At 43.4% G+C, this 26445-nt stretch overlaps 1 protein-coding gene across 1 annotated transcript in view; it reads right to left on the minus strand.

Moving 5' to 3' along the window:
- Window positions 1–25984, minus strand: part of LOC138515508 (albumin 2-like) — a 267416-nt gene extending 241432 nt beyond the window's left edge. The window contains exons 1-2 of the mRNA XM_069630315.1: window positions 25862–25984; window positions 10290–10507 (exon numbers count right to left, since the gene is read on the minus strand). The gene's annotated coding sequence lies outside the window, so the exon portion shown is untranslated. The remainder of the gene's footprint in view (window positions 1–10289; window positions 10508–25861) is intronic.
- Window positions 25985–26445: the final 461 nt, after the last annotated feature.

Consider the following 26445-nt stretch of genomic DNA (forward strand, 5'->3'; position numbering starts at 1 on the left):
AGGCTTGCCAGACTCTTTATCCCAGGGAGTTTGGCTTTGAAGCTGCCTGTTCAATACTTTCAGATTCAGTTATCAGTTAACACAAGATCTATAAGTGCTGGCTATCCCCAAATTGACACCCGAGTGTTCAACCTTCCCTCCAAAATGGGATCATGGTTATGCATATCGCAAAGCTGGAATTTTCTGGCATAAGATGAAGACATCAACACTTGAACAAAGCATAGTCCTTGCACTATCGGAACTCCATTACACATATCTGATATCATAAAATAAAGCACCTTCCGCAGTAGCCCTATCTGTTAGGAAAATGTTTCCTTTTTGTTGCTTTGTAGCCTAACTATATTGTCATTATTTTTCGTGGGCTCTGACCAGTGACCACAAAGGCAGGCTGAATAAATGGGAAACGGTTTAAGCTGAGTAAACTTCTGCCAGACACCTTAATCCACAATCCTGCTTGAGTAATGTCACACATGGAGTTTGGCTAGCTATCCAGAATTGGATGGCCCCCGAAACTTTGAATGCTACACACTTTGTGATAAGAGGCTTTGGTAACCTGCATCCCTGCAGTTGTGTATAACTGGTGGGGGTTCAGAGCCATTCAACAGTCACCACTGGGCCTGAATCAGAAGAAGCCAAAGGGAACACTGAACACTTGGGACTCTACATTGAAGTTTTGTTTCTACCTGCCTGCTGTTGTCAGTAATTGGTGCAAGCAAAGCAGTGTTCTACTGCCTTTTGGGTCCCTCCTATGCAAGATGGAAGCTGTGCTGGAGAGGTATTTCAGTTCGACTGGGACGCAGGACCCCATTTCCTAGAAACCCTAAAGCTTTAACCCATGTGTGGATTGACATCAGACACCAGATAGGCAGCAAGCTCCAACCTCTCTCCTTGGCTCTTTAACACTTACCTTACTCCAGTGCTGCACAAAAGACACACAGATCATCTCCAAACTTCCCTCTGAGCCTCTCCTTACTTCTTCCATCATTCTAGACTGCCTATCTGCCATCCAATCCCGGTGTACTTCATATGATCTCTGCCTGAATGCCAGCAAGATTTAGATTATTTCTTTTGGGACTTCTGCTCCTTCTTTCTTCCTCTCACTCTGCCCATCCTCTATGGGCCCTCCTCCATCTCCTTCATCTGACGCCAGAAGCCTTGGAGTCATCTTCGACTCCTCTCTTTCCTTCCTCCTTCACATTCAGGACTTTGCCAAGAAAACCCACTTCCAACTCTTCCTTGTCAAAGGAATTCTCCCTTTTCTCACTTTCCCCGAGAAGCTCAATGTCTCCAGAGCTCTGGTTCTCGCTAGGCTAGACTACTGCAATAGCCTTTCCCTGAAACTACCCTCTTCCTCTCTATGACCCCTCCAGCTAATCCAGAATAGGGCAGCAAGATGTATCCTTGGCCTCAAGCCCAGGGACTGCATCTCTCCAGCGCTAACAACTCTACACTGGCTCCCGGTTGCTGCAAGGATCATTTTCATAAGGCTTTCAGGGGCCGGGCACCACGTTATCTATAACTTGCTCTTACTAAATACTCTCCTTCTAGATCTTTATGTTCCTCCAGTACCAACTCTGTGTGTGTCAGGAGCTTCGCTAAACAGAGGGATGGGAGCCGATCTCTTTCCTCGGTTGGCTCCCTCTTATGAAACAGCTTCCCCCTTCCTCTTCGTCTTGAGCCAGATCTCCTAAAAGTCTGGAATCTCCTCAAGACTATCATCTTTACCTCCTCCTTCCCTTCCTCCCTACTCTGCTAATCCCACTGTTGCTGAGATTGGTGACCAGGGCCCTCATGTATCCTTCTGTTCCCTGGCGTCCCTTACCTAATCACCATCAGCCTCCGCCTGCTGCCAGCACTTAACCTATGCCAATGTAGGCTTGTACGTACCTACTTATTGGCAGCTGACCGCTCCCTAGCACTTCCTCCACTGGGCACTTACATCTGAGGTTCACTCACGAGCATGGACACTCCTAGCACATACCCCCACTTTCTTCTTTCCCTCTCCTCTCTCTCTGCATTTGCACGCTCTGAATGCTCACATGGCCTTGTAGGTTCGTCTTTATCTTTCAGTGTTTTAATTGTTTTCAATCCCTTGTTCCCTCCCTGTTTTCCTGTGGGCGCTTTGAAACACAATGGGCCTCATTACGACCTTGACGGTACAGGGTTAATAGCGCCGTAAAAGGTGCTGGCGCCGTTAACCCCGTACCGCCTCATTACGAGGTCCCCTCGCGGGACATGGTAAGCACGCCTGGGAAAACCAGGCGTGCTTACGGGGTCCCGCAAGGGGAAGAGGGAGCAAACAACGGGCCAACTCGTAATGGCCCGTTGTTTGCTCCCTCTCCCATTCCCATTCAGCCCTATGCGGGCTGAAATGGGAATGGGGAAGGACTGAGTCCGGGTCCTTGGAGGGAGGAATTACCGGGCCTTCTGAACTCGGAATGGCCCGGTAATTCCTCATTCTATGGACCCGGACCCAGACGCGATGGCTACCGCCAAGGTCATAATGAAGGCCAATATGTATAAGTGCCTTACAAATTCACAGTAAATAAATAAATAAAATAAAGGCGACTCATAAAGATGGACTCTGGCAGGTAAGAGCACAATGAGCATCTGTCCTTGCACATAGCCATCGTAGCCTTCGTATTTAGTGACGTGATTTCTGTTGCTGACTCCTCACCTCTCAGGCCCATCTACACTGCACCCTCTTGATAATGCAACTCCCTCTCGACCTCCCCCCGCACAGGTTACAGCCCATATTTCCCATTGCAAACACCCAGCCTGCTTACTGATTTTGTTATTGGTGTAACTCGCACATTACAGAACCGCATTGCCTGTTGAAACCAATCTACCTGCCTGATGATTTTGGTTTTATTATAGCCCTCATCTTACCAGACATTATTACACGTACAAATCAACCTGTCTGCTTGATGAAATGTGTATTATTATTGTTCTCCCCCACATTACTGGACCTCATTATCTCTATAACGGAACTGCCTGTCTGCAACTGGGAATTGTTTTTGTTATGGTACATATGACATTTCTGTCCTAAACCTGTTATCAGATGTAACTGGGTTGTCTCCTTTTGGTTGCCATATTTTGTACCTCACCAGCCACACTATTCTACTATGAGAGTACTATCTACTACACACTGTTCCACAGATGTCTGCTTCTACCACAACCTCACAGTTCTCCTTGTTGGATACCCCCTACACACACTGGAAACTTTTACACTGACACCTTGGCCAACAACATAGTGAATTGGATAAATATTATCAATCAACACCTCAGATTTACCAGTCACATTTGGACGACAGATCTAGCCTTTCTGGACATTGACATACATTCAGTCTGTGGTCAGGAAGCAGAGGGGGTGATGTACAATGTAAATTGTCACAGCGGGAGATCCTATGGATCGAACTTTTGGACTCATTAAGCCCTTGAGGCATGAACACTGAGTTTGACCTAATGTGTTTTGTGTGACTTTGGAATATATACCACATGATTCAAATTATGCTTCTGACTGCACCAATGTTAATCATAACCGCTTGAACTGTTGCTCTGTGAATTTGAGAATTTGAGGGTTTGAATTTCGACTTGACCTTGCTCAATGCCTGATTAATGTTACACTGTGCTTAAGATATGGCCTTGTCTAGTTATGTTACTTGGCAAGACGCCAGGTCACTAGCCAGGTGGAATCAATGCAGGGTGAAATAATTCCTCATGTATGTACCTTGTGATCTGTAATTGATTGTATACCAACGAAGTGACACATGCAACCAATATACCAGTACTGCACATCTCTGTGATATGGCCTGTGCGCAACCCTCCAGAAGCCCTTATGAGTGAACACATAATTGATGCGTCGTGGGGGCACCCCACGGATTCCCTTGAACCGCGGTTGTGCCCCCACGCGCATCTGTCACTTTCCATTCTTTCTATTAATATACACACAGTATACCAGGTCACCCAAGAGGGGATCATTATCCCCACTAGTTGAGCTCATCGAGATTGTTAACAGATTGGGTGTTGCCACGCATTCTTAATCCCCATGACAACCTATGTTACGGCCGTATGCCCACACCAAGATGGCTTCCGCCCGGCCGCCCCAGTGCGCATGCGCAGGGTTGCCAGGTCAACTTAGGACGCTACCCATAGCTGCGCTGCTTTCAGTCTAGCAGTCGGCACGGGAGGAGAAACTCCACAACTCGGTGAGTCCTTATCCAGTCCCCTTTGGGAATCAAGACCGATGGGGCTGTGCACGTGCTTTTTCCATGTGCGCCGCCCTTATGAGAGATAAACGTTGCTTGTGAGGCTCTAGATTTCAAGATCGAGGATCGAGCGTTCTATGGACTACTGTCCGCCGCCCGATTTTAAATGCATTAGATTGAATGGAGATTAATGTTTCATGTTTTGTGATTCTTCATGAGGTTGCCTCATGTCCCTAAATATGAGTATCACGTATTTACTTAGGGTTTCTGCCGTACTGTGCGTGGCCGCATCCCAGTCTCCAGTGATCTTCACCAGAAGACTGGGTGAGTGCAGGGATGTCACTTCCCATTACATTTTGCTACTTCTGAGTGGGTAGTTTTTTACATTACTAAAAATGCTTACCTTGGATATTTTTTCCTCTTTTGTTCCATTGATAGGTCATTTTCTGGACCTTACCAGCCTGCTGGGACAGGTTAGTACCACTAGCCTCCCCTTACCCTATTTTTAGCCTCTCTCTATTTAAACAATTATCACAATGAATGTTCGTTTGAATTTCCCACAGGATCAGAATTAAGGGAAATGCTACTTTTCATAGCTCACCATGTATAGGAACAGAGAAGCCCCTACCCTGATGATGGATCTTTGATCCGAAACGCGTTGATTACTTGTTACAATCTTGAAGGGTTTCCCTGGAGGAAGTTATCTGCTCTAAGAGACAATTGTATTCCTATGTTCACTTCTTGTTTGATGTTTTGATATTTTGTTACAAAAAGAAGAATCCTGTTGATGTCTGCTATCTGATGTTTATTATATTAATTTTGTTTAAAATTAGAGAATTAAAGGGAAGAGATTCTCTAACATGCGTGTCGGGGACTGGTTCTGTTGAATGAGATACACTGCTCAGTAAAGCTTATGAAATAACCTTTCATATTCAGCAAGAATTTGAATGAATTTACAAATACAAATTCAAGCCTTTAAGGGCTAAAGCCTTATTCAAACATTCACGAATCAACATTGGGTCTTGAACCCAATCAGGAGTGCATTTGGGCCTACTGGGTACTAATACACAGTTCTGTTTCTTGACAATTTCTCGTCCCAAGTGGCCTTGTGACTTCAGCCCGCCTGCACCTGAAACAACAATTAGAGATTCATTTAATTTCAAGAGACTGATATCTGGAAATTTGTTATATATTATAGATAAATTAATAACTGGCTGTGCACCCCTGCACCACTATCTTAGTTCTGATTAAGGTACGCCCATAAACCAAACTCGCTGCAAGACATTCCCTGCTCTAGTCTTTCTGGACATTACCATATATTCAGCCAGTGGTCTGATTAAGGTACGCCCAAACACCAAACCCATTGAAAGAGATTCCATGCTGTAGCCTTTCTGGCCATTACCATAGACTCAGTCTGTGGTCTTATTAAGGTACGCCCACGCACCAAACCCACTGCAGATTCACTGCTGACTTTGAATGTTTTCACCCACGTACTGTTAGATATAACCTACCCTATGGACATTGCCTCAGATTAAACAGAAATAGCAATGACAGGTCTGGCTATAAGTGAGCCTCCAACAACCATAGAGAAGCCTGTCTAGAAAAACCAGCATGAGATCCCCAGGCAGACCGCCAGGTCTATGTCAATCCTTTCTCCAACTGTTTAATCAAAATTCGAAAAATCACATGGAAGTATTGGCATACTCAAAAGAAAGGTCCGTCTGAATTAGCCAAACCGCCGTTTGCTTTCAAACGCAGCATTAGTCTTAGGGCCTGCCTAGTGTGCACAGATGTTATATATCATCTCAACTCAAACCATGTCTCTCCTTGCATTTTCTCTGTGATAATAGCTATGTTTGCCATCTGACTAAACAAAGAAAGAATTGCATTTTGTCCCCAATTCCTTATGGAAGGAACTCCACCTGACTAATTGTAACAGCAGTGAAGTGTTTTATGGGATCTTTTTGAAGTACAGGGGCATGGCGGTGCAGGGGCTCAAGGTCCAGGTAGGCGGACATAGACGCTGTATTCGTAACAGCTACTTGTCAGGCACTTTGGTCAACCAATATGTAGAGAATGTTCGCGCTGACCATCATCTTTTAGATCCATTTTGAGATGTGTGGATGCAGGTGTGTACACATGGAGGGGAAACATTTTGCATTTGAGCAACGTCTAATTTCCAAGGCCAATGCCTGTGTATCGGGACTCAGTGATGCTATCACCTGGTTATGAATGTTTATAGAACAGCTTCCAACCTTATTTGTGTATGCTTGGCCATCATTCTTATGTGTTATTATTGGACAAAGAAAGAAGCATCATGGACATTTTTAACTTTGTCAATGCCTCCGACAAGCATTGGACCCATCATCCCTTGCTTCTGCTGCGGGATCTTCTTGAGGCCGTCCCAGCTCCTCCTCCGCACATACTTCAGATTTTGTCTAGAGCTCATTTCCAATCTTAGTTTACCTATTGTTCATCTTTATGTATTGAGGTTTCCTTGTATATCATGTTGGCTATAATTTCATGATTGCCTTGAATATTGTTTAACTGTTTATGCATGCATTATTGTAAGTGCATATATGTTATATTTTTAGATATACTGCAGTCTGTGCTTTTTCATATGTACATATTTTTGAAGGGCCATCGATAGTTGAGATGTGCCAATGTCTCTACCTCATGGGCCCAGCCACCACCACCCTGTTTCATTACATATGGTTCCCCATGCAGCTCGTTTTCATGCAATAGACATGTTTTTGTCCTTTCCAACATGGCCACCATGTGTTCATCCCTGTCGCCTACTTTGTTAGGGCACAGGTCTAGTTCTTTTTCCGAGTCGCTCCTTATGAATGCTCACGTTTTCAATGGGTTCCTCATTCACTTCTCCTTGCAATGCAAAAATGCTGCCCCTGTCATGATCTTGCACAGGATGGTAGTATATTTGCTGGTCTCTTGCCACCTATTTCCCACTGTTTTTTTTTTTTTTTTGTACACACTACTAATCCCTTGCTAATATTTTTACAACAGAGTCCCCCTTGAAATATCTATTGAGACATCCATGGGTAAGCTTCTCACTTTTCCCTTTTTGCTCCTTCATGCCACCAGCTCTTTTCGAACCTACACTTAGTTATGCAAGTTGCATTATCTCTTTTACCATGTTTTGCAGCACAAGTTGTCCAGTGTGGCTTAAGCATTCTATTTTGACTCTCAGGATATCCATGTGAGAAATGTGGTTCGTCTATTATCTTCACTATTTTTCAGTTATTTTCAGTGTTGATTCTTCCCCTAGGTCTGGCTATGCACATTCCATACCCCAATGGAACTAATTATTTTGTAATGTTACTGCTGCGATATTTACTCCATTGTGGGGTAAGTGGAAGATTTATTATCTCTTCGATCACTAATATATGTTCATAGCCATTTACATTGCCCCCTTTTGCACACAAGTTATGTTCCTTGTCCACCACACCACTTTCTGCTTTCCCCTGACGAAAGTACTGCATCATGTGAGGGACTGAAACATACAAGGCTTTCTATATAGCACTGTATTGGCGTAGTCGTGTACTCTTTTCGATAGGCAATGCATAGATGTGTATCTTGATTTTTCTATAATTTTGCATCTGGACATGCCTGTTTATGTGTGGTGTTTGACATCATTAACTATGCTTGGGAACAAATGAACTCTTGTCTCTTCATCTTTTTTACAGAGACTATTATAATTTGGAGCCATCACAAGATTTGGGAATTATCCTTCCTTTGTGCTACCTACATACTGGGTAGCAGAGATGCTAGCTGTTTTGCAGCTTTTACAGTGAACTTGTATTTTTTGTGAGTCCCTTATTTACGTCTGCGTTCCATCGTGCAGACCCACAGAGACTACTATGTCCCCTTGCATCTGGCAGGGCGGTTATCATCTTGTCTCTGGACCAGGGTACTACTTACCGGGAGGTGGGGAATCTACTTTGGACTGCTGTCTTTTTCTGTCTTACTCTTAAAATCCCATCTGTGCAAATATTTTAATATGAATGTGTCTAGTATATACTGTTTATTAACTCCTTGGTGTTGTTTCCTTCCCTCTAATCTGGAAGTGTGTTAGTGGTACTGTGCACACCTCCTTTCTGATTCCCTAGCCACAGGCTTTTCTGAGGTGTGCTGGGGCATTGGCAGGGAAGTTTGAATTGCAAGCTTTGCGGACACCAATGACTCCGCCAGCAATCCTCCTTAAGGTGATAACCGACAAATATGATGGGTGGAAGGTTTTGATGTCATCTTAACCACTAGCAGTGTGCTGGACAAACTTTCACACTACGGTTGTTTTGCCCATCTGCTTCATTGCAGGAGGGCATCAGCCATATGCAAATCTGTTTAGTACTGCCACCAATTGAAGCAATCCAGACTGAACTACTAAGTCACATCCCCTCTGCACAGAATCACAAGCAACCCCCAGGCATTATTCAGCCTTGTCTGTGTTTTTTGGAGCTTCCCTAAATCTCTTGGAACCAAGAGCCACTCATCCTGTGAGGGGGATCATATTGTGCGAGACTTGAACTGAATTGCATGCTGTGCACTCATCGTGCTCACTCCTTTGTGGAACTTCCTGCTTTGTGGTGCTGCTACTGTTGCAATACACAGTTTGTCGCTGGTGTTGAGAACTTTGTCTCCTCCTGAGTTGCCCTTGACCCCTTGTTTGATCCACTCCAAGAGTACCACTGATGATGCGCTGCTTGACTAGCCAGGAAGATGCTGTCCATTGTCGAGAATCTTGAGGTACTGGCCCTGTCTCTCTCTGGTACTTAGACTTCACAACTCGCAACCAGAACCGTCGCTAGCCAGACCCAATCTTACACTGCAACGCATCATTGCACCTGCAGCCTTTTTATCACAGCAGCGTTTCTCGGGAGTAGTCTTCCCCAGGTCCAGTTCCTTGTTCTCCGAATTTGGGCTTTCAGGCCCTACTTGCATTCACCTTCTGATGGACTGTTCTTTAATAAGGCTTTAAAACCAGATATCCCTCCTCTCAGCTTCGGTGGAGTAACCTGCATCTGAAAGTCATCTGTGGAGACCTCCAGACGCTCCGGCCGGAAGGCTGCCTTCATCTTCAGGTCACAATACTGTAAGTACTACTTGTCACATCATAACCACGACCATGACTATTGTGTGTATCCCATAAAAATCCTACAGGGAGATGCCCCCAACTCTCTGGGCTCCCTCTAAGCAATGCAAACAATTACCAATGTGCAAACTCGCTTCAGAACACTTGTTCAGGGTCTTGAGATGAACACTTTTGAACATTAATTAATCTTTTATCAAGCACCTAACACCAGTCTCTAAGCGCGGGACCGGATTCGAACCAGCGTTGCTTCCAAGACAAACCCGTTGCCCCTGAAGCCTTCGACCTGACATTTACTTGAATTTTAATTATGCACCTATATATTTAATGATGTACTATTTGCTTCACCAGCATTTCCTCCCTTTGAACTGTAAATGCTAACTATGTTTTCAATATTTGCAGTGTTGTCTGTGTTTAAAGTGTGATTAGTGTCCCTTGTGGACACCCATTCTGTTTTTATATCTATATCCAATGACTTAACTTATGTAGATTTAACGTTTAATACCCACAATGTATAATAGAGTATATATTTTTCAGTACAGACCGTGTGCGCATGTGTGTGTGTGTGTGTTCTCTGTCATGTTTACCAGTGAGAGTTTGGATCATCTAGATCAAATTTTAGAAAACACTACCCAAGTCTCCAAATATTTCACAAATACACATTTGTAATCAGCTAAAAATGCATTGTAATTCGGCCTGCATATAGATCACAGTCAAAGTGGGTCTGCGCCCCTCCCCCCCGTGGCTTTACTGTTGTTTTGGCCTACAACTCCCATCAATCCTAGACAGCATAGCCAATAGAGAGGGATCATGGGAGTCGTTGGCCAAAATATCTGGAGAGCTGCATATTCGAGTCCCCTGCATTATAGGATAATCAACACTTCTGTCCAACCCAAGAACGCTTTCACACTTTGAGAGCCTTTGTTAAACTGTCTTTGCGCACAGTCGTTCGCCAGAGGTAAGATGGACTGTACCTTTCTACCAGAACGTTACTTGTCGCAACAAAGGCAAGGCATTCCTCGTCGTAGCTGAAAGGGGCGCTGATCGCAGGAAGCTTGACCGGAGGCCTGTTCTGCAAATTCTTAAAGCACAATTCTTTTTCCAGATGTGCTTTGCCACAGCAAATGGAGGCCTGTCTGCTTTTTGAGGTGGAAATGTCATCTTCACAAATTCTGTTCAAGAAAATAATTCTCTACAAAGGGAAACGTGTAATAAAAATGACTGTATTGTTAATACATTCCTCAAATTACTTGCAATGAAAACATGCTTCAAAGAAAAATGTGTGGGAAACAATAACATCTGGTCGCTTAGGCAACCGAAACAGGCAACCGAAACAGGAATTCGACAACATTATACATGCATTTTGTATAAAGGACCGTTGTTATTTGAACACAGCTAACAAAGGCTATTCGTTATTGAAGCTCTTGACAAATTAAGATGAAGACACGACTTCATGATTGTACGATTTTCTATTATGAGAATGTGGAGTTTGAACAAGGAAGCCGCTACTTAGCCACTAAGAAATAAACATCACTTTACTTTGTTACTTACCTAGACGCTGCGTATAAGTGTCCAACTCCTGTCAGGTAGGTGAGCGGGCCTTCACTCTCTGGTTTAGGTTCAATCAACTTTAATCTCTGCCTGTGCTAGTGCTCTCCTGAAATGGACTACACCAATAGCCTCTACGCAGGCCTCCCTCATGATCTCCTAAACTGCTGCCAGCAAGCATCAACTGCTAAAGAGGGCTACTGTTTAGACTGAAAAAGTGGGAACATAATACCCTGGCTCTCCTAATCCTGCACTGGCTTTCTATCAAACACAAGATTCAGTTCAAAACTCTCTCCATAGCCCACTGAGCAGTCCACAGCAGAGGCCGAGAGGCTTTCATTAAAGAATTGATGCCTCATGTCACAGGCAACACTACAATCAGGCAAAGAACAAAAGGCTGGAGCGACCACTTTTGTCATGATGGTCACCAACCTCTCGAAACCATGCCGTGATAACTGTGCGTACAGGAAGATCACTTGACCTTTTGGAAACTGTTGAAAACATGGCTCTTCTGCAAGCCTTAATTCAAGAATACCATGTCAGCAACCCCACAAGAAGCCGGCACGAAAGAATACAAGCACACAACCTTCCAATCATCCCTTTATACTGAATAGACAAGCCTCCTCAATACATGAAGAAACTTCAATACCTTAGATACCAACAAACAAGCACAAACCCCTTTTTTGTACTGCTTATTCTGTGGTCAATACGCATCAACTCATGTTTGGGATACGAACCCTCACTCTGATATGAACCGTGTGACACTGACATGAAGCAGATATCCTTCCCACCCACCACTGATATCTCAGACAACGGAAGCAAGAACAAATAAACATCTAAATACTGGTTCCAACTATTCAATAAATGAGGCAACAAGGCACTGTTTGATTCACCAGCAGGACACACATCAACAACCAGATGCCCAACCATCCTCACCAATGCCAAAACTGTTCAGATACACATTCCAGTAAAAGGTAGGGTAATCACAAATACCTGGTTCCACGAGAATGAACAGCTGTATCAAATGAAAAAGAAATACAACAATTGAGACTAACCATGAGGACAGTTGGAGGAACCTGGGAACCACTGTACCACACATGGCTCAAAGGAATGCATAACCCAAAGTAGGACTTGAATACCTAGACTCCCCTACCGCTAACCAACAGCTTCAAGCTTTCACTTCCACCTGACACTACATAAATCAGCCAACTAATCTTCACCCAAGAGCAGATGGGCAGCTTGACTGTTCAAATAGCACCTATGACAGACTAACTGCTCTTATCTGTTCTATCATCCCACCCCATTGCCTCCCCACAATTTAGCATCACAGTTGGGTCTTCTATAGCAACACAAAACCACAGTCTCTGACTGACCTCGACTTTCAATGGAACACAGTCAACTATAACTTCACAATCACCACTCATCAAAATGCTCTAATGCATGCCTCACCCTCCCCCATCTAATCCAAGGGAGCCCGACAACACCCTCTCTTGCAGTGGCTAGCACCAAAAGAGGCCATCATAATGGTAGAAGACATGCTATTCAAGGTACACTTATATTACATAACCCTGTATGTGTCTGTGGAGATCAACAGGGGGGTCAGACAAGGATGTGGACTGCCCACCCTGTTAATCAATCTCTACCTAGCCGACTTGCCAGCCCACCTTCTGGCAGTGGAGGGATGCCCCATTAAAAAGGCCTATAGACTGGTCACCAGCTTACTGTATACAGATGACCTTATTTTGCTGTATCGAACCATGAGAGGGATCAGAAACAAATGTATGCACCTCACCGAATACGCAAAATTGATCGTTCTAGCAATTAACAAGGTCAAGACTAAAATGATGGTGGTGTCTGGACGTGGGATAAATAGGGTTCAGATTGAAGTTGATTCCCAAAGTATCGAGCTATCCCTATTTGGGAATTGAGCTCCAGGCGGATGGTGATCACAGGGCTATTTCTAAAGCACGCCAACTTATCTTTGCCATAAATACATTTGCCAAACAATCTGCAGGGTATTCAGTTGAAGGAATAATCAAACTATTTAAGCAGAGCTTTGTTCCTTCTACACTGTATGGGCTGGAAACCCTAGCCCTGACTGACCTGACCTGGTTAAATGTGGTGGAAGGCTCCTTTTGGAGAAAACGTTTGTGCCTGCCCCCCTCCACACCCATTGTTAAACTGTATTCGCATATTACTGCCTTATTACGAATATTGGCCTAAGCCGTTTCGCGTTACACAGAAAACTGCATCTGAAATGTTCCGTTATTTGATCGATGTCGCCGCCATTTTAAGAATCATCTGCCATTTTGATTTCAACTCTTGTTTCTATGTTCTAAAATGGTGGACTGTGTTTTCAATTTGCAGCCAAGCTGAATGACCCTTGAGTTCTGTTAATGTTTAGGCTGACGAAGAGCAGACTGTTTGACCAATGTAAAGAAACCTTGTAACTCGAATGAACTGCCATTCAAGTCTTGTCTTCGCTCACAAGCCTCATCCTCGAATACACAAAGGGACAATGGAAATAAAACGAAGTCTGTGTGGTCTGGCTGAATTACATTGTAGCAATTCTTGGGACAAGGCTTACCGTGGATTAGGAAACCAATAATCTCATTGTAACTTCATGGACATGCAAACTTGTTTTATCCCTTGTATAATATTGTAACATCTGTCTTGTGAACTAAGCATGAACTCTAGCCAGTGAATGATTACTTTGGAGAGGGGCTGGACAATATTGTAGAAATAGTATAAATATGTCTGTGTTTAGATGTCCGGCACTCTCACTCCTCACTGTGTCTGCTGGTATACACTGTGAGGTGTTGGGAGCCAGATAGCTATCTGTTTTGCTTTGACTGTACAGAAATAAAAGATACTTGTATCTTTTCAGCCCGTGATTGGTGCATTTCATTTTGTGGTACTAAGCCTCGATATTTCTGTGGTCTTTCACCATGTACTAATAAAGTAGGCCAAATCCCAACATTTTCTGTTGGCGGGGGAGCAATTCTCAAAATTGGGATAAATAACGAGAAAATATATAGGCGTGTCAGAGAACTGGCACTGGAGAATTGCTTACCCCTCTCACTACTCTAACCTCAGAGATGGGTTGGAAAACTTATGGTCACACATATATACATTTACATAACAGCATTGATCTGTGCAAACAGCAACTATAGGCAGCCACACGCGTAAGCGTACATGAGAGTAATTTTAATTGGGGGTGTAAAACATTAAAAAACAACAGACTAGTACATCAACAAGTAAAAGCGGACACAAAATGAAGTTGCAGTATTTGTGTCAGGGAAAATAAGGCAAGGCTACAGGTAACAAAAAGCCAAAAAGAGAACAGACAAAAAAGGTGAGGCAATTTAATACACCTTCTAATCCTGATACACAGATTATACAAAATGGCTAAAATTAGACATTTGATGAGATATAAAGTGTCGACATGTTTCGGCCAGTAATCAGATGGGACAGTTTCTCAAGTGTCCATACAGATGAAAAATGTAGTGGCCATCTTCAGGACAGGACATTTCTTCAAGATGAGCCTTATGAGCAATTTAATATTGGCGTCAAAGATCTAAAAAGATGTACATATATATACAATTAATCACGAGACATCAAAACATTGGCTTACATGATAGGGCTACAATGTCTTTAAATACATAACCTCAGATGTATAAACAAAACTCATGTAGGCTGTCTATTTTTCTCATATTGCAAAACACATTCAAATATACCATCAAGTTTTGTCCTGCAGACAAGCTAGTTTCGGATACATGCTTAACACAGAACAGAGTTAACATAACATCATGTGACACATAAGATAAATCCAACCCTTACCAGTAACTACTGGATCGAGTGTGATCAAACCAAAGAGAAGGACAAAGCCGTCAATGACTCCTTCATGGACAGAATTGTCGCGCCTAATGACTGATTAATAGTCATCCAGATGACTCATGGCACAATCTACATAAATAGACAAAGGGTGGGCAGTAATTACATGTTGGTCCTTTTACACATTAGTCTTTCCATTTGTCATGTTATTACTACCAAGGGCAGTGCTAGAGAAATTAGCCCACGGAAAACGGGACAAAAAACAGCTTTATTCATACAAAAAAGTAGCTTACTTCCAAATGTCGCCAGTTAGGTCATACAAGAGACTGGAAGGAAACTGTAGTGAACATCATTTAGGCATCCAGTGTGAGACTCAGAGTGATGTCGTGGCATCAGATTCAGGGAGTGTCCTAAGTCAAAAAAAGGAAAAGAGGGAAACCGCGGTGGTTTAATCTCAGGGTCCTTTCAGAGGAGAACAACCTTTAAGGAGGGCATTATCTATGTATACCTTTTTAAAGTCTAGCACGAAAAACGGCATCAATACCGATTCGTGGTGGAAAAATGCGGCATGAAACTCATACCAGCGTTAGAAAACGGGTGAATTTTAGCCCGTGTAATCGAGAGCTTGCTGTACAATTACTATGCAGTCAATCTGTAAAACACAGAACACAAAGAGCTAATCAGAAACACAGTGTTAGCAAAGTCGGGCTTGTCACTGTGAGCAGGGTAGAGTTCAGGGGCTTACCTCGGACTGCTCGATATGGAACCGAACAATCCTCTCATCAAGACCGCGGTGCAGCAACTGGTAGGAGCGGTCGTCAAGAGGACGAATTTAAATACGTCTCAACGTCGGCGCAACGGCGGACGGAGACTCCTGTATTTAAAGGTACAGTGTATCTGATACCTCGCAGAAAGCAAGGTCTTAGTACACACGTCAGAGAATGACGGTGTTTAAGAGAACTATTAATCAGGGGGCCCACAATGGTGTGGAGGGGCCAACCTGGGATGCACACAACGATGAAGGCAGCTTATATGGGCAAAGATCAAAAGAATGAAAAGTCAACCGATGTCTGTGTTTGACAAAAATAATAATTTATGGGTGCCCAGAGGTGACATAACAAAAAAGTCACAAGGCCAAAGTATGACCAAACAAAGGGAGGAGGGGCATATTTTGGCCACGGAAGATTTTTTCCCCGCACAACCTAGGTTTGCTTTCAAACGCCAAAAAAATGTGAAAGATTTCTTGGTTCATACCTATCCAGCCATATGTCCATCAACATCACAAGCTACCTTGTGGAATCTCTCACCGGTAGTAGGCCACTTCACCAGTTGCTGCATCGCGGTCTTGACGAGAGGATCATTCGGTTCCATATCGAGCAGTCCGAGGTAAGCCCCTGAACTCTACCCTGCTCACAGTGACAAGCCCGACTTTGCTAACACTGTGTTTCTGATTAGTTCTTTGTGTTCTGTGTTTTGCAGATTGACTGCATAGTAATTGTACAGCAAGCTCTCGATTACACGGGCTAAAATTCACCCGTTTTCGAACGCCGGTATGAGTTTCGTGCCGCATTTTTCCACCACGAATCGGTATTGATGCCGTTTTTCGTGCTAGACTTTAAAAAGGTATACATCGATAATGCCCTCCTTAAAGGTTGTTCTCCTCTGAAAGGACCCTCAGATTAAACTGCCGTGGTTTCCCTCTTTTCCTTTTTTTGACTTAGGACACTCCCTGAATCTGATGCCACGACATCACTCTGAGTCTCACACTGGATGCCTAAATGATGTTCACTACAGTTTCCTTCCAGTCTCCTATATGACCTAACTGGCGACATTTGGAAGTAAGCTACTTTTTTGTATGAATAAAGCCGTTTTGTGTCCCGTTTTCCGCGGGCTAATTTCTCTACCACTGCCCTTGGTAGTAATAACATGACAAAAGGAAAGACTAATGTGTAAAAGGACCAACATGTAATTACTGGCCACCCTTTGTCTATTTATGTAGATTGTGCCATGAGTGATCTGGATGACTATTAATCAGTCATTAGGTGCGAGAATTCTGTCCTCGAAGGAGTCATTGACGGCTTTGTCCTTCTCTTTGGTTTGATCACACTCGATCCAGTAGTTACTGGTAAGGGTTGGATTTATCTTATGTGTCACATGATGTTATGTTAACTGTGTTCTGTGTTAAGCATGTATCCGAAACTAGCTTGTCTGCAGGACAAAACTTGATGGTATATTTGAATGTGTTTTGCAATATGAGAAAAATAGACAGCCTATATGAGTTTTGTTTATACATCTGAGGTTATGTTTTTAATGACATTGTAGCCCTATCATGTAAGCCAATGTATTGATGTCTCGTGATTAATTGTATATATATGTACATCTTTTTAGATCTCTGACGCCAATATTAAATTGCTCATAAGGCTCATCTTGAAGAAATGTCCTGTCCTGAAGATGGCCACTACATTTTTCTTCTGTATGGACACTTGAGAAACTGTCCCATCTGATTACTGGCCGAAACATGTCGACACTTTATATCTCAACAAATGTCTAATTTTAGCCATTTTGTATAATCTGTGTATCAGGATTAGAAGGTGTATTAAGTTGCCTCACCTTTTTTGTCTGTTCTCTTTTTGGCTTTTTGTTACCTGTAGCCTTGCCTTATTTTCCCTGACACAAATACTGCAACTTCATTTTGTGTCCGCTTTTCCTTGTTGATGTACTAGTCTGTTGTTTTTTAATATGTTTTACACCCCCAATTAAAATTACTCTCATGTACGCTTACGCGTGTGGCTGCCTATAGTTGCTGTTTGCACAGATCAATGCTGTTATGTAAATGTATATATGTGTGACCATAAGTTTTCCAACCCATCTCTGAGGTTAGAGTAGTGAGGGGTAAGCAATTCTCCAGTGCCAGTTCTCTGACACGCCTATATATTTTCTCGTCTTTCACCATGGCCTATCTTCGTTTAGAACTGAGCCTTGTGTCATTGAAAAGCCAGGCCTTGATTCGGAGAGATGCTCTTTACATCAAGCTTAGGTGTACTCCTAAATGGCCTGTGTTGAAGTTCATGAGCTTGATGTACGATATGGCAAACAACATTCAGGCAAGAGGCGACGCTTCTACAAGGCTCAATGAAGACAGCGTCCTTGCATCGAGTGGTATCCAGATTTTAACCACGGCAATAAACCTGACATTTTGAAGGGAATATTCAGAAATAAGATAGAGCATTGGGATTGGATAAATAATTATACATATCTTCATACACTGCATAACTATAAATACACAATTAACACCGTACACAGATACCTGAAAACCCAGATTTACCTGCTGAGGTGCCCGAGTCCGGCAATTCGCAGTTTTATACTGTGGCTTCAGATTAAGCAACTGCCGGTACTAGCACTACGAGGTGCTATTGCTATGATTCCGGCGGAACTGAGAATATGCAGGATTTGTAAGCTACGGGGCAAATTAGAGTCCCCCAAGCACATACTGTCTTTGTGTCCATCACTGGGATTTACTGATATAACTGCACTGGGTCAGTTTGTGGGGAGATATGACGTCATAAAGTCTAATGCTTTCTGGAGTTTCTGCTTGAATACTCACCTGGAGAGGGTTTACATAGCGTTGTTTCAAGTTTGGGGAGTGGTATGCGCCAAGTTTAACTCCCAAAACTGCATAGCGCAGGAGTTTGGAATAAGTGAAACAAAGGTGTATTAATCTTTAATATATGAGCAATAATGTAAGCTTGGTTGATCTCCGATGAATTCAGCGGACGATGAGATGTGTATTAAACAACCTTGAGAAGCTTTGGGATATGTCATGATATGCTATGGGTGTACTGCACAATCGCTACAATCTTGCTCTACAATCTTGCTTTACGTTATGTTATGGCATATCAAGGCATAGGCCACGCTGTACTCTAGGCCATGTATGTTTGTTTGTCTGTTTGATGTCCCATGTTTTACGTTCTACGACTCACTGTTTTACATAATATGGCACTAGACTATACAGTTTTAAGTCCCCACTGTTCTAAGAACTGTGTTTTTAGGAATTATGACCTGTTATGTTTTAGATATATATCTAACTTCATTTATGATACTGTCATTTTGTAAAGGTTCTTATATGAATCAAAACAAATAAATAATAATAATAATAACATTATATTACAGTGTTCATTTTCTTACATTCCTTTAAAAATCTACTTGCTAAATTGGCTTTGAAGCACAGGTCGACTGGTTCCACTTGATAATGCGCCCCCACAAGGAATATCACTTCCCCATCCAATAAATCCCACACTACGAAGAGTCACTGAGTACAGAGCCACTCCCTGCGGCAGCCATACATAGATAATAGGGACGGTGGAATCACAGCTGGCAGCTGTTGCTGAGCAGCCTATGTAATGCCATACTACTGCATGGGTTCATTTCAAAATCGATAAACTATTTGAACACTAAATTTGAGGCACTGTAGCTGATGGAAGGACAATAAATTATACTATGGTTTAACGGGTTATGCCAAAGGTGACAACAATAAAATAACGTATTAAATATGAGGGACACAACAGACACCGCCGGATGTTACTGTCTCAAAAAAAGTAAAGGCACTGGGAATGGAAATCTGTCATTGAGGCCTGACTCTGGTGGGGCTTCAGACACTTGAATTTACACATGGAAGTGGCAAGGGAATAATGAGGAATGTGGGACAAATAATAAGTCTAATTAAAAGGTAGAGAGTTTGCTTTCTTTTACAATGTAGGTTTAAACACTAACATTGCAAGAAAACGTTATTCGCTCATTAATGAGGCAGATCATTATCGCGGATTTGGCGAGGAGATATCAAATCCTCAAGGTTTACATCAAATGTCCCCAAAGAAGGAATTTGGATTGATCCCAGTGTTACGGCTAACATTTTTAACAGTAATAACACCTGCATCAATTAGGGAGGTTTGCTGGAGGGCAGCAAGATATGCCAGATGCATTCCTAGATATCCTAGAACCAAGATTTTATGAGATCATCTCAGACAATCTTCATTGTTATGTCCACAATAATATACAGTGGAGACTTTGGCACTTTTCTGAATACCAGACTTAAAATAATTGTTCCAAGCTCATAATCACTTTATCCATGAGACACATTACTAATAAATGTACTTCATGACTGTCGTGTTATGGATGTTTGCCATTTGCAGAAACAGTAGCAGGATTGGAGGACTTTTAAATATGCATAACATTTATTCTGGAATATATATCATCCTTGCTGGTGAGCGTCCTATGAATTTAATGAAACATCTAAAGCACGTAAAGAGTGATCATGCAAAAACACCATGGTCACCCAGTGCGGTCAAATATTACAATGACATGAACAATGCTGTACACATGTTCTGTCTTCATGTGATCTTCAGGAATGAGCTGCAAATGGTGTCATGGATTCCACTTAAGCCGGTGTCCAAACAGCTTTCTTTGTTATATGTAAGCTGACCTCCACAGGGTGAAGGAGCAACTTAAAAAAGCAAGGAAGATATGCACGAGCTGAGTCGAAAAGAGTGTACCAACGCTGTCCTGTTTCCATAGGTGAGCAGACATGCATCAGTAGAGTATTAAAAAGGAAGGCTATTAATAACTATTACAAATAAACTAAAAGTTGGTAATACTCCTCATCGGCACACCTTCACCATCCTTTCCTCTCACTCTCTGGCTGGCCTCCCTTGGCCCTCCTCCTACCCCCACCTGCGAGGCTAAGAACCTCAGGGTCATCTTTGACTCCACCCTTTCCTTCTCCGCCCACATCTCTGAGGTCTCTAAAAAGTCAAATTTCCGACTGCACCTCCTCAGAGGTACTCTGCCTTTCCTCTCCTTCCCCCAGAAGCTCATGGTATCCCAAGCTCTGGTTCTCTCTAGCTTGGACTATTGTAACAGCCTCTTTCTAAATCTATCTGCCTCTACTCTCCGCCCTCTGCAACTAATCCAGAACAGGACTGCGAGACTTGTCCTTGGCCTCAATCCCTGGGATCGTATCTCTCCAGCTCTGAAATCTCTCCATTGGCTCCCAGTGGATGCAAGGATTAAATTCAAAACCCTCTGCATTGTCCACAAGGCTTTCTGGGGCCTGGGTCCAAAATTCCTTCAGCTATCGCTCTGCAAATACCTCCCCTCTCGAGCTCTTCGCTCCTCTACCTCCAAAGATTCTACTCATCGGTACACCCACTCCCTCCTTCCCTGCAGCTCTCTGGCCTGCCTCCCTTGGCCCCCTCCCTGCTCCTACCTGCAATGCAAAAAACCTTGGGGTCATCTTCGACTCCACACTCTCCTTCTCTCCTCATATTTCTGACGTCGCTAAGAAGTCACACTACCAGCTGCACCTCCTCAGAGGTATTCTTCCCTTCCTCTCCTTCCCCCAGAAGCTCACTGTCTCCCGAGCCCTGGTTCTCTCGAAGCTGGATTACTGTAACAGCCTCTACCTTAATCTGCCTGCCTCCACTCTCCGCCCTCTGCAACTCATACAGAACAGAACTGCGAGACTTGTCTTTGGCCTCAAGCCCAGGGACCGTATCTCTCCAGGACTGAAATCTCTACACTGGCTCCCAGTGGCTGCGAGGATAAAGTTCAAAACCCTCTGCATTGTCCACAAGGCCTTCTGGGGACTTGGCCCTAAATACCTTCAACTCTCTCTTCCCAAATATCTTCCTTCCCGAGCCCTTCGCTCATCCGCCTCCAACTCCCTCAGGGTCAGCCGCTTCTCGAAGCAACGAGCTGGGGGTAGATCTCTCTCCGCGGCAGGGGCCTCCCTCTGGAACAGCCTTCCTGCCTCCCTGAAACTTGAGGAGAACCATCTCCGGTTCCGGAAGCACCTCAAAACCTTCCTCTTTGCCTCTGCTTTCTCTCTCCCTCTCCCCTGCTGAACAGCTAATATTCTTCACTGAAACTGCACTGATTCTGCAACTGGACCACTCTTAACGGCCTCGGTCCTGGGCCCAGCCACTCTCCACTTGCACTGATGCCCTGGAACCCCTCTGCACTGCGGGACTGTCTCTGTATCCCTACAGCCCCCCCCCTTTTCCAGCACTTGTTCTGCACTTACCTTGCACTTGCCACCAGCTGGCCCTATTTATTTATTACTTTACGCCACTTACCTTGTACTGCACTTCCCCCCCTCCCCTTCCCCTTGCACTTTTCCCCCTCCCCCACCCCTGCACTTGCGCGATCTGAATGACACCTGGCCTAGTAGGATCGCTGTCTGTCTCCCCTTGTTTCCTCCCCTCCCTGCCTCGTCGCGCCTTGAAACACCTGTGTATAGGCGCGATACAAATGCCATATCATATCATATCAACTCCCTCAGGGTCAGTCGTTTTTCAAAGAAACGAGCTGGGGGTAGATCTCTGTCTTCGGCTGAGGCTTCCCTCTGGAACAGCCTCCCTGCCATCTAAATCTTGAGGAGAACCATCTCCGGTTCTGGAAGCACCTCAAGACCTTCCTCTTTTCTTCTGCCTTTGCTCCCCCTGTCCCCTGCTGATCTGTTCTCTCATGGCACCATGCACCTGGCCACCCTCTGTCCTCCGGGCCCAGGTACCTGCTCACCTTGCCACCCTCCCGCACTGCCTCCGGGCCACCTCTTGTCCTGGGGTCTGTATCTGTACCCATACAGCCGCCCCCTTTTTTCTTCCTGCACTTATCAGACCTACCCTGTCTGCTGCCTTAAACCTAGCACTTGCAAATTGCTGGCTGCACTAAAACTGTTTGTTGCCTTTATTATTTATTTATTGTTATTTATCTGTTTCTCCTCTGCTTCGCACTTTCCACTTCTCCCCCCTTCCATGCACTTTACCTTCCCCCTCTACCATCCACATGCGCGTTCTCAATGTCACTGGACCTAGTAAGATCTCTGTTTTGTTCTCCCCTGTTCCCCTCCCTTGCCTTGTCGCGTTCTGAAACCCTTGTGAACGAGCACAATAGAAATAAAATATCAATATCAATAATAAAAAAAGAAAGGCACATCTAAAAGGATAGGGAAGAAAAGGACAGACCAGAATGTGTACTTTATGGTAACAGCTGTATTTAGTGTATTCTTCTTCATTCTTATATTGGTGCACCATTGAAACCAGCAAAATAGCTCAGAGAGTTAAAGGCATGGTCTAGTAAAAATGTTTATTTAAAAAATAGATAGGCAACATAAAAAAACATACTAGCATTCTCTTTTTTAAAACTTCCTATGTAAAATTTTGAGCTATTCAAGCTCAAAATTCGCAAAAGCAAGCACATGGGCGCATCCATTTTGTGAAATGGAGGCCCTCCTGTGCTGGCTTTTGCTTTTGCGGCACTAATGAAGGAAAAGCCAGCCAGCTGTAGTAAACATAAGCTACCGCTGGGTGTCTTTCCCTTCATTAGTGCTGTACGGGGAGGACGGGGGCCGGAGACCAGAGCAGGAAAGCTGCAGCTGAATCTCGGTAAGTGCTATTTATTTATTTTTTTTAAATAAGCACTAGCTGCGTTTTTTTTCCTAAGTTTTCCGGGCTGGAGGAGCCCGGAAAACTTAGAAATAAAACCGCAGCTTTAAAAACATTGTATTTATGTATGCTCCCGTGGGGAGCCCGAGAGCCCCAAATGGGAAAGCAGATTCAGGCAGAAACAACGCGGTTGTTTTCCGCAATGCCGCGTTGTTTCTGCCTGAATCTGCTTTCCCATTTGGGGCTCTCGGGCTCCCCGTGGGGAACCCAGAGTGCCCCAAATGGGAAAGCAGATTCAGGCCTAAACAACGCGGTTGTGTTGGAAAACGCTGCGGTTTTTCTTTCCGAGTTTCTCAGGCTCCTCCGAGCCGGAGCAGCCAGAGAAACTTGAAAAGAAAAACCGCATCGTTTTCCAACACAATAACGTTGTATTTATGTTTGTGGTCGCTTCAAAAGCGACCGCAAACATAAATACAACGTTTTTAAAGCTGCGGTTTTATTTCTAAGTTTTCCGGGCTCCTCCAGCCCGGAAAACTTAGAAAAAAAACCATAGCTAGTGCTTATTTTTTTAAAAAAAATAAATAGCACTTACCGAGATTCAGCTGCAGCTTTCCTGCTCTGGTCTCCGATCCCCGTCCTCCGCCTACAGCACTAATGAAGGGAAAGCCACCCAGCGGTAGCTTTTGTTTACTACAGCTGGCTGGCTTTTCCTTCATTAGTGCCGCAAAAGCAAAAGCCAGCACAGGAGGGCCTCCATTTCACAAAATGGATGCGCCCATGTGCTTGCTTTTGGGAATTTTGAGCTTGAATAGCTCAAAATTTTACATAGGAAGTTTTAAAAAAGAGAATGCTAGTATTTTTTTTTTATGTTGCCTATCTATTTTTTAAATGAACATTTTTACTAGACCATCCCTTTAAGCCCTCGCCGCCGGCATTTGCGCAACCTGCAGTCTCAGGGATGAATCTGATCAGCGCCAACTCAGCCCTTCATCTTTCTAAGGTCAATGCATGCAGGACGATTACATTATGTAATAATAAATAAGTAATACATATTATTATAGCATAAGCAGCCGGAGAAAAACAGAATATATTGCTATTTTAAAAAAGGATATCTATCAAAACAAGAAGTTTACATAACATGGGAAACCTTGTTGGCATGTCTTTATCCATACTTGTTGTCGAATTGCATACACACACTTATCCATTCAGTGAAGTGAGTGGGCAGTTCCTCAACTCAGGGCATTACATCTCTTTGGTCATGTTCCAATTTTAGGTGAGGTTGCAAATGATTACGTTATTGATCCCTACATGAAGGCTACACCCACAGGTCCTAGCTGTGATGTGCTAAAGAGTGAATGAATGAAACAGATCACAAATAAGAGCTGATTTCACTGATTAGTCTTACATTAGACACCTCTCTTCAATGGCAAATAAGGCCGTTCAGGCCTACTCAAAACAAGCCTTTCTTCAGTCACATAAGGTGTAGCAAAGACAATGCAGCGGTAGATGGTTGGGTATGAAAACAACATTCATAGAGTGGAAAGGTGCAGACCTAAATCCCTGAATGCTGGAATGTAGTACACTTTATGAAAAGCAGCAGAAGTATTGGGCCAATTCTACTATACGGGCTTCTAAACAAGGAACAGTGAGGGGAAATCATTTAGAAAGTTCATGTCTAGTTAGTACGGGCCCTATCACCATTCCATCCTACCCTACACCACACAGTACAGTGATGTACTACAAAGAGTATAAGTACACTTTTGCAGATTCATTCATACATTAAATAAATAAGAAACCGAACGTGATTTAGAACATTTAGATGTCCATTTATATGGACCTGAAAACCTGATAATCTCGGGCACACATCTCTCCTGAATCTATTAAAACTACACCTCCCAAGAGGTTCTTGCACTAATCTACTCTTATACCTGGCAGCAATAGCCTTACACCAGATTCCTAAGTTTGACAGGGGCAGATCATTGCTCACATTCGGTAAAGGATAGGTGAGCGGCTGGTTTTCCTAGTTCCCAACTCTGACGCAGGCAGGTATAGGCGTTCTACCAAAACCAAATAAATATGAGCCTCATTACAAATTTGGTGGTGCAACAAAAAAGTGGTGGCATTTTGTGGGCAGTAACGGAATTACCTCTGTTTTTACCACACCGTTGAATTTTACCTTGAAGTGGAGGAATTACCTCCAGCATGATGCTGGCGCTAAATCCGCCACTTTTAAGGCAAAAAATCATGGGATTTATCACGCACAATTACTGCTTGCCTAAAATCCCAATGGAGTCATATGAACCTTATATCGCTTTAATACCACTCGTAACCCCATGGTAAACCCACGGGACCGAGTGGCAGTAATTGTAAACAATTTTGCCAGTAAATCGGCAGATTGAATGCTAATTTACAGCCGAGCCCCTATTAAGGCTGTGGTCCTTAAGTATTCCTTGTATGAAGTTCTGGCATTGCGGACCACAGATGTGAAAGCCTTGCTGGCTATGAGCCTGATTCCGAGCTGCTCTTAGGGGCTGCTCTGAAATGCTTTTGCTTTATAATCAGCCAAAAGAGTCCTTCTTATTTTCTTGGATTTTATAGGAATTTTGCATACCACCTTATTAGCTCTAATATTTGTCAGTGACTCACAGTAATGCATTCATGAGTGGTCTGTAAACTTCTAAATAATCATCTTCTTGTATCATTCACTTCATGAATCTGCTTACCTCACTGAGGAAACATTCCGGGGCTGCCTCTGCCGAACAACAGCCTGATAGAAATAGGAAAAGCCGAGTCCTCAATCGAGTTATATCATTGTAGCTGTTAAATATTAATTTTTGACTGTAGTCCACAAGAATGCTGTAAAAGACAAAAAGTAAGAGGTGACTAGATTATGTTTCACAGAAGAGCACATCACAAATTAACCCCTTAAGTGCTAGGGGCGTATATATTCTGTATCACGTTGGTTCATCCCCAACAGTTTATTTTAAATCATTTCTTTCAATAACATACTTTTTTTTAAAACTCATCAAAAAATATGGGGTAGTGGGAGAAGTGATTACAAGAGTTGGGAGTGGGTCGAGGTAGGGTTTAATATAAGAAAGGGGGGCTTGGGAGGGGACCCCAAATATAAAACAAATACAATTCAATTCGTTTTTCCTAAATAATTTAATCTAAACAAAATTATTCCAAAAACCTCATGTCGATGTAGGGACATAAAACATTATATTAATTCTAGTTGTCATAGGAAACAATTGAAGCTCCGCCCAGCCCGCACTTCTTGGATAAATAAAACATACATACGTCATCA

The sequence above is a fragment of the Ambystoma mexicanum genome, chromosome 6q (assembly GCF_040938575.1).
Source record: "Ambystoma mexicanum isolate Mex_15411 chromosome 6q, UKY_AmexF1_1, whole genome shotgun sequence".
Lineage (NCBI taxonomy): Eukaryota > Metazoa > Chordata > Amphibia > Caudata > Ambystomatidae > Ambystoma > Ambystoma mexicanum.